Here is a 14538-nt window from a genome sequence, read left to right as displayed (position 1 = left end):
AAGGGAATATCTGGAAATTGGTACACAATGAAACAAAATAAGTTTATGAAAAATTAGAATAGTTTGAGTGTTTTATTTTGAATAATGGTAAAAATTTAAGTATCTTATGGATTTAAAAAATATCAATATTTTTCTATAAAATAAGAACATTAGGTGACAAAAATCCTGAACAAGACTAAAAAAATTAATTTGTGGCTTTGTTTGAATTAACAATAAATTATCTTTCTAAGAACAATTTTTGTGATTGGAACCGTTGTACCTACTAAGGATATTTAAGTGCTATTTACAATTTTTGAATTAAAATCGAACGTTCATTTACTATCAAAAAATTTGTTCAGTAATTTAACAGTTATTTAGAAATATTTAACAAATTGTACTGTTTCTCCAAACACTTTTCATTTAGAGTTTGAGATAATCTTGCACACAGGTTTTGACCTTAATTAATGCTATTAGGCTTCAACAGGTAATGTAATTATTTGTTAATTATGATGATATATTTTAGTTATTAACTGTTGAAAATTTATTAAAAATTCACCATACGTAACTTAAAGAGAAAGTAAGCATTAAATTTGGAATTCGAAGAAGTAAATTTTTGAACAAGTACTTTACCATTAATTTAAAGTTTGTTTTTGTTTGAAATTAAATATAACTTTCCTTGTTGATTAGTTTAACTTTTATTTCAGTTAATGGTTTATTCTTTCATATTTACGTCCATACAGTAAACGAAGTTCTTTCCTACCTCATTCAAAAAGTCCTTATGTGCACCAAAAAAGTTTTTTCATTGGCCGCCAACTTGAACGATGGGAAAAAAAAAGAAATTTTCACCAAAAATTATCTACCGTTTCGTGAAGATTTAACAGTCAAACTTCATGTATGCAAGATATGCCCAGCATGGTACACATGAAACAAAAATGAAATATTGATGTAGTTGTTTATTCGGTGTATGGCATAACAGTCACCAGAATTAATTGCATTGTATATGGTGCATACACACAGCTTACACACAACCCAAACAAAGGCAACAAAAAATTTCACGCTCTGTTTAAAAATCACATAGCAACATCTGACATCTGCAGCAAGTCTACAACTTAGAATGTGGGCTTATTTATATCCTGGACTGACCTGTTATGTTCATGAACAAGACTTAATAGCGAATGTAATAAAACCGAAATAACGCCGAAATGTATGTATATACACCGCAAAACCCTTTTATGCAAGTTTGCCAGTATTTAACAAAGAAGTTTAAGTTATAGCATGATATTAAGGTGTCGCTTAACAAATATTTACTCAATAGACAAAATATTTTTTTGTTTTATTTTATTACACAATTGACCAAATCGAATGGAAATATAAATTTACTCTTGTGGGATCAGGTATCTCTATTCAAATAATATTTTAATTAATAAGTGTGCATATTAACACATATATGTTTTCAGATATATTTTTGTTTATATTTCTTTAAATTAAAATTTACAAAACAAAGTTGTTATTCACGCCTGTCTCTTTGTTCGCTCACTTCTTCTAAACTAAATTGAGATTTAAATGCAATTTTCACCATTTTTTAGAGTATTTCGCCCTGAAGGTTTATTTGTATTTATATTAAATTTTTAATTAAGAGAAACCTCAATGTTTTTTTAATCAAGTTAAAAAAAGAGTTTTAGGGCGCTTACATGGCTTACGATTTCTTATGCTGACTGATACATAATATTTACCACAGAATAGTAGGTCTTAAAAATGCCCACAGAAAGTTCCGCAATGGCATATATGTTTATCTTTTAACGATAACTCACAGTATTCATTTTTTTTTTTTCAAAATTATTTCAAAAATAATTAGTTACTAGCGGAGCTATTCTGACGGACAAAGTATTAATCTTTATCCAATAAAATATGATGGTTAACTTAGATCGAAACTGACCTTCTTACCATATCATGCGTGATCCATCACAGTGCTTTTCAGCGCGCTATTTTTAAAAGGTACCTAATTTTTTTCTGTGCATCTGTTTTACCTTCCTAATTTATGATTGAAATTAGGTACATAGGTGTTATCAGCGCACTCTACCTGCTTTGTATTTATCTGTAAATTAAATTTTAAAACACTGAAAATGTAGAGGATCTTGATACCTATAAGAACTTGCTTTTTAAATCTAAATGAAGCCACATTGGTAGATCACAACCTAGCGGGGCCGGGGCGGGTCTCTAGTAACTATTAAATACATGACATACAGTACCTAACAGAATTTCAAGACAACAGACATATTTAAAATAAAATTACCCGACTTTTGTATTTTTTTACTTATCATTTCATGTATATTTGTGAATAGTGCAGATCATCAGATATATATCTATCTAACCTTCTGATACGACATTTAGTTTTCAAGATATAATTTTTTAATTTTTGATACTTATTATGAAAACCTACATTATTAAGAAACAAAATGTTGTAAATATTATATTATTTGATTGATTTAAGTATCAATATTTTTTCCAGTATTCTAAGATGTTTACATAAGAATTTTTTTTACATTTTGAATAATATATGAAAAAACCATAAAGTTTATTTTGCGTATTTAAATATAAATGAAATGTTGTAGATTAAGCTAATGAGTTTATGAACACAATTTAATAGCCCTTTTTACAAGCTATTAATTGGTGCCTATACGGTATCGCTAGCTCTATCAACAAAATTTATATTAACATTTAAACCTACAAATACTCTTAATTGTATGTTCCCTATATTTTTCAAAATATATATTTAAAAATAAATATTATAAAAATTATATTTAAAATTGTTTCAAAATGAATTTACAGGTCTTGAAATTCTGAAACAAAAAAATTTATACTGAAATCAACCTAATGTTTTAGAATTTACAACATTTTTTATACTATAAAAAGAATGTATATATAATAAGTAAAGAAGATTAAAATAATTGTATTTTGAAACCGAAATGTTTTATTACAGTGTTTTTGGATATATATATATATATATATATATATATATATATATATATATATAAATAATGATCTGCACTTTTCACAAAATATTCATTAAACAATAACTAAAACAGGTAAAACTAGGGTAATTTTATTTTAAATAAGTCTTTAAGTCTTTAACTTTTATTAGGCCGTGTACATACTTGCACAAAGTATTTTAATCTTAAAATAATATATGTATCAGTTAATATTTAGCAGTTCTGAGAAATATAGTAAGTTTGGTACTTAGAATAATTTTTTTCACGAATATTTTAAAACAATTATTTAAGAGGGTTTTATTTGTATTAAAAATATAATGTGGATAAATATTAACACCAGAGATGTAAAGATTTTTTTATCATGGAGAAAGATTTCCATGATTTCTTGAAGAATAAGCGGAATCCTTTAATTACACTAATTAAGATAAATATGTTCAAACATTTACCTGCCGTGATTTTTGATTAGATCATTTTCCTTGCAAAGTAAAATATTATAAATATCTTTATTATCAAAATATTAGTTTTTCAAAAGTAGTTACTGAAAAAAAAAAACCTAAATTGTAGTCCCTATTTATGATATATTATTCAAAATCACGCTAAACTTTGACAAAAATAAGAAAAAATTTCAAATATAGTTACTTAACACTAAACGGTTTTATAAAACTTTTTATTGAAAATTTTAGAAGTTAATTAATGATATAACTTTGGTAATCACATGTTATTTTATTTGTTGGTTCGACGCTTTTTTATAAATATAATTCATGATTTAATAAAAATTTTGAATTTTTTCTCTCTCAGTAGTATTTTTTGTATATGAATACGTTGATTCCATTAAAACATAATGACTGTCCACATTATTAATCCCGGATATTAATCTCATAGTCTGTGGTAATAAATCAATCTGATGTATATATTTTATGCAGATCCAGTTACAAAAATTCGGTTTCTATTTAACACAATTTAAACACACGTATTATAATTTGTGAAAAAATTTATTATATTATTCCAAATGATAAATTTCATTTAAAAAAGACACGGCTTGCTTTCTCATTCAGTAACTTTGTGTATTGCAAAGTAATAAAAAAAATTGAAACTAGATATATTCTAAATGTGACATTATATTTATATCAAGAAGTTATATAAACTTGCATTTTATAAACAATATTTTTATTTTTCAATAAATTTTAATTTTTTAAACTTAACTATGTTTTCATAATTAATAAAACGCTACTCTTGAAACAGAATTGGCACTATTTTGTAATAAGATTGATACTGGTGAGACTTTATTTATCTATAACATTGTTTTTGATGTAAATAGATTTCTTTTGTTCATTATCTTTGAAAGATTTGTGCAATGGGAGTGCATAAATTGGTGTAAGCTTTTGGACATACGACATTGCTAAACACATGTATGTCTGTAGAAGAAAACTACAAAAAACACAAAAGACAAAAACACAAATTAAGCAAAAAATTGCTGTTGTCCACAGGATGTAAACACCACATAATATTCAATAACAGGAATATGGTCAACAAACAAAGAAAAACAAAGAAAAATGGTTTAACAGAACGAAAAAAAAACACAAATGATGACAGCACAAAAATATTGAACCAAAAAAAAATCAGCACAACAGGTGAAACGAGACAAAAACACGAAAAAACTAAAAGACGAAACAAACACAATAGTTTACCAAAAACACAAGAGAACGAAAAATAACCCACAAATGATGACAGCACAAAAATATTGAACCCAAAAAAATTCAGCACAACAGTTTTGTTCATTTATGCTCTGATTCGAAAAACATGGTTTCATTGTTTTCAGAGGCACTAAAGTAATAATACAATACATTTAATAATTAAAAGAATATTTTAATTCAGGCTGTATTCTCAGCAATCTGTACACTGAACTCGACTGCTAACTTTATGAACTACCGTTAACTGGATTTCTCGAGATAGTTACTTTCTTCATTACAGAGCAAGCCTTTCAAAATGATAATTTTCTAAGAACCCGTCCACCTAACCATACCAGTTCCTTGTTGCGTCACATTTAAAGAAGCTAATAATACTGAACATATATTTACTCGTACATTTTTATTTTTATATTTTGAATTTATTTTCTATATTTGTTTGTTTATTAAATTTTAAGTTTAAACAGTTTAAAATTTAAAGTGAACCATTCAGATGCCATGCGTTTAACTGTTTCTAGATTCACAAATCATTATCGCATTTGTGTCGAAGCTGCTGTTACCGTACAAAACTCGCACTGATTAGTGGAAATAACTGCAAAGTTCCCTACCAAAATTTTAGTTCTAGTCTTACACAAATCAGCTAAAATAACTAAGCATAACTAACACTCTTCTAATATTAATTTTGATTAAGTTTGAAAAAACCTTATATCATATGTAATGAATTGAGTTTTCTCGTGTAAGGTTACACAGTTTAATAAACCGTTAACAAATAATTTAAAGTAGCTGTTTATTACATTCCAAAACATTATGCTAAATATATTGCAAAATTCTTAAATAGTAATACATCCCAAATGTAAGCTTCTAACAACTATTCAATTTTAAAATTAAAAAAAAAACAGTTTGATACTAACGAGACAACGCTTCATAAATGGTTTTTGTGTGTGAGTAGGTAATCAAAGCTTGTACCTTTGACCCAACATAGAACCAAATAGTATGCTTGCTACTATTTTCTATTATATAGGTATGTTCCTAAAACACATTTTTAGCGGAATTAGCGGAAAAGTGTACAGTTCTTCGACTGTTAACTTTTTACTAGACATTCGAAGCATTAAAGTTAGAAAAATAAACCATGTGGTAGCCTGTACAAAAAGTAGAGGAAACAATTTGAAAATCCGGTTTTCAATAATTAATTTATGAAATTTATACCAATTATAAAAAAATCTTCATATATTTCTGAACATTTAAAAAAAGCCTACATTAATTCAATGTATTTTATGTTTTCATTTTATATCTATCATTTCGAGACACAACTGGTGAAAACATTTTCAGTAATGAGTTGTATGAAATGCTTCGGCAAAATTATTGGGCTCGAAATATTTTATATTATGCTCGGGGCGTAACATTAGAAACTTTCCAAAGCAAATTAATTTTTATGTTTGAAGGTCAGCGTTATGACCATTGAAAACATTAATGCACTAACATATTGTTTTTAAAAATACAGATATAGTTTGGGTAGTATCAATTTAAGTTTTTTTAAATTTTAATTAAAAAAAAAACTTTTTATATCACAAATGAAATTTCAAAATATCATTCCAAAGGAAAATTGAGTGATCAATACTCTTTGTCAAATTTTAGGTCACCAATTGTATGGTCTATATTGCAAAACATTATTCACAGAGTAAACTTCTACATAAATTTAAAAAAAATGATTTTAATTTGCCACTTAAACATTTACTCAAAATTAAGCCTTGTATTTTGTTTTCATAATCACTCTTCAATTTAAATAACACTGTTTTGTATGATAGCACTATTCGATTACAAACATGTAATAACTGGTAATAGTTTGTTTTATACGTTTTAAATGAGTGACACGACTTAAAATCTAATAAGATGAACGACGCTTAGATGTATTGGTGAGGAGAGGGTTCAGAAATGTTTTATTTATTTGACGCACCAAGTGAGTACAACTTCGCACGAATCAAGTTCTGAAACGCGCAGACGCGCATAGGTACAGACTCGAGCGGAGACTGCGGCGCGAATACTGTCGTTAGACGCTAGCGGGGTCGGCGAGCAAAACGTTTCTCTGGCACTCGAATAGCTCGATATTACAATTGCATCACAAACATAATATATATACAACTTTTTGAGTATTAGGAGATTAAAATAATGTTGTTTGAAGCACCTACAAATGTGTTTTATTATATTCGTTTTTAGTTGGCAGTAGCTATAAAATGTCGTTTACAGCCTCTAAAGATAATTTTAGAGTGGCCTTGAAACTATAAAATTTCATTTACGTTAACCTTGTTGATAATATTCAAAGAAGAATTTAATTTATGTGAATATGCGTTGTTTTGAGGTTAGATCAAGGTTAGGTATAATCCAACTCTAAATATTTATTTATAACGCAAAAGCATCAGAAGCAAGATATCGTGTGAAGGTTGGGCAGAATCTTAGGCTTCCCGAGCGCGTCGAAGAGCCACTCGGTCCTCGAACCATGTGATACAAGAGCCGCCGCGCGCGGCGTGGACAGTTTTGTTGTCCGTGGGGTGCGCCAGCCAGTGCTTCGCCGTGGCGCCGTTCCGCTGCTGCGGCCGCCATGTTTGGCTCAGTTCTTGTCTGCTGGAGCGCATTAGGGCAGGCCGCATGTTGTCAGTCCCGTCGAGGTAACGAGTGTGCAATCTTTTACGCATTAATAATTGAAGTCAAAATAAGAAAGAACCTTCCCCCACGTCCTTCCCCCCCCCTCCCCATCAGGATAGCAATAGTTGTTTGGTTATAATGAATTTTAACGATAATTCCTTGTTATCATGGTTGTTTAACATTGCTTGCTTTATTCTCGAAGTTTTATGCTTCTTCCTAGCAAGTTTATTTCCGGTAAAAAAAAACGATACCATATTAGCCTTTATACAGCTATGATTGGATGTTTTATTCAATTACTAACCTGTTAACTGTAACAACAGAACAGTCATTGATTCAATAGTCAATCCGAACAGCTGCCATATCATCCACCATCTTACCCGCCACCTTTTTCACCATATTTTGCGACGATTCATCCACCATATTTTTCGCCATTTTATACATTTTTTGTTCGCCATTTTGGTTATTCAAAATGCAATCCCAACACAAGAGTTATAATGAAATTTGACTGCATATGACAGTTGCACACTAACGAATTTGCAGCTCCACCAACAGAACTAAAATGAAAGTTCATTGCATTCACAGTTTGCACGTTTTTCTGTTTATAAATTTTTACAGCTATTTATATGTCCAAGTTTTAGTGAAGTAAGTAAGTTGGTTCTGCGTAAATTAAAACATTACAGTCAATAAATTTAACATAATTCTAGGTCTATTTTGGTACCATGTGTAAAAAACGCCTTTCAGTGTTATTATGATCTCTCTGTAGGCTATCATCATTAGCAGATGGTTTCTTAAAGTTACATAAAACACAAAAATGCATTCTAAATTTTAAAAAGTTTATATTTCTTCACATGAATGCATTTTATTGAAAATCAATTTTCTCCTGTTCAATTTTTAAATCCTTTGTTTAATTTCGGAGAGTTAAGTTCACTGATAAATAAGACATTTTCATGGATTTCGCATGAATTACCAGGGGCACATTTGACTAAAGTGTATATTTGTAACTAACATGTCAAATTTTAAAACTTTTTGGAATTATCCAGCATAAATTTTCCACAAATGCAATCTGGTAAAGTGCATTATTATAAGTATAAGGCTAATTATTTGGCAGCTTTTAAATATCTGATAATTGTATCTTTCAATCTGGCCGCCAAACGTGTAGTTTACTTGCAATTTTATATACGCAGCTAAGAACTTAAGCAGGTTAAATTTACAAGTTAACCAATAATTTCGAAGAAACATATTCTTGCCTAGTTATACTTTAATGAGTTAACATAAAATACATAACTATAATAATAAATTAATCTACTACTAAACAATAATAAGTGTTACCAGAATATTAATTCAATGATGCTGTGTTATCTTCTAATGTCGTCTTTTAATTTATCTATAATTGCAAGAAGCCTTATGTTGCAATCAGAGGTACAAAATAAATTAAATTAATTGAAGATAATGTGTATTCTATAGACAATAAAGAACCAATTTTAATTTTCATGAGGACAGTTCATTACTTTAATTAAATTTATTTTCAAAATATTAACTGCCCTTAAAACTCAGTTCCCAAAAAGGACGAATTTAATGTATGCGTTTATATATTGAAATTATTTGGGTATTGATTAAATAAAAATTAATTTATTTCAATTTTTAATCTCTGGAAGTCACTTTCCCGGGATTAAAGATTTATTAGCCATAAAATATTTTGGTGATACACATCTTAACGATTATAGATTTTCCCAACATTTGTTTTACTATGGAGCACTTGCAGTAAAGTTATTGGTTAACTCAAGATTAATCTCTGTACTTATTATAGAATGAAAGATAATTCACACATCCTTAGTACATATCAAACAACAAACTATCCGAGCACATAGAGATTATTCTCTATTAAAATATTCAAGGATAACAAAATCCACATGCATGTTATGTCACCATTGCTTCCATAAATTTAAGTGCTTTTAAATAAGTTTAACATGGTATAATTTAAGTTCAAATTGAAGTAAACGAATTCACAATTTAAATTCTTTGAAAACATATTCATTCTTTAATGATGTTAAAAAAACATGTTAAAACAAATTGGTGGAAAATATACTTAACTATTCCTAATAAAATCATCTTTATCATAATTTAATTGCGTAACGTAATCCTTTTATTGCTGTATCCATAGTTGTAAACATTACGTAAAGATATAATAAATTAAATTAAATTATATTAAGTGTTAGCAGATATACTATAAATATAGGGCTACAAAAGTATTTGGAAGGCGCTACGAAGAAGCACTGTCTGTAGATTAATTAAAGTAATGTTTTTAATTTTTAGATGTAAAACATTTATGAAATTATTGAACCATGTAAAATTGTGAAACTTAACATATCATATTAAGACTAGAAAGCAATATGTAACTATTAAAAAATAATAAACAATACATATCATTTATCAAGACTAAGCATGGGTTTATTGTTATGTACTACTTAAAGTTTTAAAAAATTTGGTGACCTTGTGCAATGATGTAGCAATATAGAAAGTCTTTGTAGGAGGTTTTCGCCACAACTGTGACCTTGGGTACAAATTGATATTGATATCTTTATTATTTATCGTACATTCAATTTGTGGTCTCAGGAAGATAACAATGCGTGATTGTTGATTTGTTAACAGCTTTAAAAAATGAAATAAAACATATCATTTTTAATTATAGAATGAATTTAAATATATTGTATTCATTGTGCTGAGAAGAAAAATATTTTGATGTGACCTGTAAAACGGAAACAAAAATGTTTTATTTTCTGAACTTAGATAAGCAGTGGTGTGATTTTCCTTTAACTAGATTATCCTGTAATTGCAAAGATTGAAGTCTCTTATCTGTATGTGTCAGCAATTTTAGGCGGGTGGAGATGAAACAGTACGACCACTCTCTTACTATCGTAATTCACTATCCTTTATTTTATGATGATGTGGACAAAGTATATGTTAATTATTATAATTATTTGGACAAGAGAAATGAAGAAATTTGTTCTGTATGTAGTGCAAAGCTGACAGACAACACATGAGCTAATTTATTATTAGTTTTTAATAACAACTATCATTTAACTGTTTTAATTAATAACCTAACAATATAACCTCTGTCAAAGACATGTATGTAACAAAAGCCAATAGTTTATTTGAATAACTTATCATCTTCTTTTTTGTCAGCTTTAAAACGATTTCTTCTCTGTCCGCCTATTTGAAAAATTGATTACCTATAAATACATATATATTTCCTGTTACCAGATACTAAAATCCAAAGTGTGTGATGTTCTTCAATCTGTCTTTAAAATCTTTTCTTGCAAAGAAAAAAAATATTTTTGATGTTCCTCAATGGTTTACTTTGATTGCTATCGCAGACTGTAGTTTTGTAATTGTCGTTTTAATGCTTCAAACATGTAGCGCTGATTGGTTGATTAATTGGTAGTCTGTATTTCAAGAGCTTAACCTGTACGTACATTTTTCTACAGGAAATTTAGCTCTGTATTGAATGAAATTTCAAACATAGGATATATACCTGTCAGGAGAAATAAATTTAATGTCAGTTTTAAATTTTTAAATGTTGACTAGTAATTGTTAGCCATAGATATGTCTTCGGGCTGGTGATTCAAACCAGTTACCTAAATACCATAGAGCTGATTCAAAAATATTTGTAAAAAAAAAGGTAAAAATTTGGTTTTAAAATGTGTATAATATTAAGGGGCAACTATGACTGTTTTTAAAGTACGTATTTTTATCCAGCATTGTGCATAGTATTTTAACTTAGTTAAACAATATGACTATAATTGTTTAAACAATTTGATAAATAATAGGAAGCTTTTAAAACACACCTATTGTAAAAACTAAATTTAAAACAATAGTTTAGTTTTGATGCATACAGCATAAAATAAGGTAAAATAGTTTGGTTACAGCAAAGGAAAAAAATTGTGAAATTTATAAAAAAAATTTTATTTTAAATTGAACTACATAGAATGGTTACATACGTGCAGCTAGTATCTCCTTCGTCTTCTTCGCTACTATCCCTATTGTTAAAACAGACCTGTAAGCTGCTAGTTTTGCATAATAAAGTTTTTAGTCAGTAAAGATTAGAAGCCAGTACGTCAAATGAGTTGTGTGTAGTGATCTCATTTCCAAAACATGAACGCTTGTCTTTACTGTAACTTCACTCGAAAGTCAAGAACTAATAAACGCTGGCGAAACCACGAGTTCAGTGACCTGCAAGGCCGACTCAGCAGTCTTGGGCCGACGCGACGTCTCGTGTCCATTGGCTTCTGAACTGATGAGATCCTCAAGCAAGTTGCTCGTGGTTCGACACTTGCTCAGTGGCAGGTTTTCTGCGGGTGTCCATAAAAGAATGTCCCAGTTTCAAAAATATTAATTACAACAAGTTACACATCTAATTTAAGGTAAAATACCTAGTTTATCTTAGAAATGTTATATATGTTCACCTTTAGTTGTACGGCACACATCCAACCTTCAAGTCCCATTCCTCCCACAATTTGATTAACAAGTCCAGATTAATGGAAGTAATAGCCTCTTCGATTCTGTGTCTCAATACTAGAAAATAATTAGGTATCGGCGGAACGTAGACACGATCTTTCATAAAGCCCCAAAAGAAAACAAAATCGCATGTAGTTATGTCAGATGAACGCGGAGGCCAGCGAAAATGAGCTCTATCGTCACGTCTGTTCCAGCTCAAACACTTGAAGTGCAAAGTTACAACGTACACCATAGTAATCTGGCTTTAAAGCATGTATCAACGGTAGCCGGTATTGACGCATTTGGAAACGTGTTCTTAAAATCTTGAACACGCTCAGTAGTCGCTTTTTAGCGTAGGTGGCGCGGCAAGCGAGAAAACAACACAGCAGTACTCTCGCACGCGCTTATCTAAAACTGTTTTAGTAACTCTTTAATTGTGACCTCGAACCAACACCCTACAACGCTTGCAGTTGATACTCTTATAATTTATAACTGGGACGTTCTATTTTCGACAGACTGTATTGGCACGGAGGTCTCCGGGTGAACCGTGGGCCAACAGATGATACAGCACACAGTTAAGAGTGTCTACATTGTCCTTTCGTGAAACTAATCAGCAAATGTGTTCATGTGTTTACCCATATTCAATAATGTTACCTCAAAGACTTCACGGTTGGATATTCCTAAGTTAATAAAGAAAATATAAGGCTTCGTAAAAGTAGACAGCGCGGTTTGTCATAGTTTCGCTAAATCCTCGTTTAGTGAAGGCAGGAAATGGCGTATACATGTTTTGTAATTATCTTCTATTTTGCAATTACGTTGAATGAGTTTGAAGAGCGATACGTCTCATTTCAGGGATGAACACCGTTCCAATGCGTACAGCAGTAAAAATGAATAAATGGTAAATACATTATAGTGGAAATTTTCAGCAAAGCAATTATAAGAATATACAATCATTTATAACGAAAATTACAATTTTTTTATATTTTATATAACAGTATTACAATTACGTTACACCTAAGGACTTCCAAGTGATGTAAAATTATTATAGACTTGGGGATTTTGCTTGTTTCTCTCTTCAGCTAACTGACAGAGCCAAGATTTTAGTGGCTGAAGCCCTTTTCGTTTGAATTGTAATTTCAATATATACAATACTAATTTTGAATGGGGAAGAAACTAAGAAATGCGAGCTTATAGGACCACATCAAATTTTAAGCTCGTATACATCTGTTGTGCTCTTATTAACGGCCCGCAGTTCTCCCCACACGCTATGTAAAACCCAGAGCTAGTGAAAACAAGGAAGGTACAATGTTTTGACACAGCCTCTCCAAAAAAAACTTAACTCAAATGTTAAAGGGTCTGAATTTGTATAAGTCAGTAATTTCCCTGTCACACTGTCAAAATTTCACTTCCAACCTCTTCCAATAAAGTGTTTGAAATATTGTTTGAGAAATGAACACACTGCAGCCATGTTTGTTTGGCGAGTTAGATGACTTAACATTGCAGCAATTTTTTTATAAATAGGATTTTTCTCAAATACCTTATATTAATGACGGAATCATTCAATCAGGGAAAAAAAGAAATGGCTTGCTTTTTCTTCTAAATGAATCTGTAAAATGGTGAAGATAGTGTGATATAAAAATAGTTAAAAAGGTAAAAGACCTAAATTTATTGAAGTATGAATGTTGAATTAATATATCTGTTATAAGAAAATTATGTATTTTAACATTTAAATTTTTAGAACATTCACTATACTATGTAAAGACAATTAATATCCTTTGAATTTAAGTATAGCTTAAAAGTTAAGAAATGCACGTATATAATACAATAAAATCTTTCACCCAGCACTGTAATGTATTATTTAAATTTTAAAATAATTTAAAAATTAAAAAGGTGGAACTAGCTTAGTCCAATAATAAACTTAGATAATGTGAGAGGGTTTAACATGGTTGAAGCTACTTGAACAATGTTTGATGAAAAAATGGTCTACCTACAATGTTTAATTTAAAGTTAATCTACGGAATTTGCAACGAAGATTTTACCTAAAATAATTTAAGAGCTCTTCGTAATCTCAAAACGAGATATTCGTCAAAACTTCCCGCATTCCGACTTCCGAGTTATTTGTTCTTTTGGAAACAAGGTAACAATACAGAAGAAGAATAAAATGTTTTCTGCTGAAGATAAAACAATTTGTTTAATGCTTTCGTAGTATGGTAATATATTTTTAATTTATGTTTATATCAAGTGAACTAGACTTCCATAAATTTGCGAAGCTAACCGTAATATTACAAAGATCCCTGAATAATTTGTAACCAACTTTCTTCGTACATTTAAGTTGAAAATATTTAACAGTATATATGAACCCTCAAACTTTACTGTAAAATAAAGTTGAAGACGAAAATCTGACGGCATGACAAGGCCTTAAGCACATTTAATTGGCTTGCTTGTGTATGGGTGAGGTGAATCTGTCCAGGAGCAAATCATTAATAAACAAAATAACAGAAGCTCTAGACATTTTGCAAAAGGGCATTTGAGGGATGAAGGCCCACATATATTATCTTATAAGCTTAAGAATTCGTAGGAGATACCAGTGCAAACATTTTTATCGTTTTAAAACAAAGTTTTATTCTATATATTATTTAAAAATCCTAAATATTTGTTATATAATCCCAATATCAGCCTACAGAATAAAATAAACACTCATGACAAATAATAATATAATACTTGATTTGTAAATATGCATTTTGTTACAT

The sequence above is a fragment of the Bacillus rossius genome, chromosome 1, assembly GCF_032445375.1.
Source record: "Bacillus rossius redtenbacheri isolate Brsri chromosome 1, Brsri_v3, whole genome shotgun sequence".
Lineage (NCBI taxonomy): Eukaryota > Metazoa > Arthropoda > Insecta > Phasmatodea > Bacillidae > Bacillus > Bacillus rossius.
Note: the sequence above shows the minus strand (reverse complement) of the source record.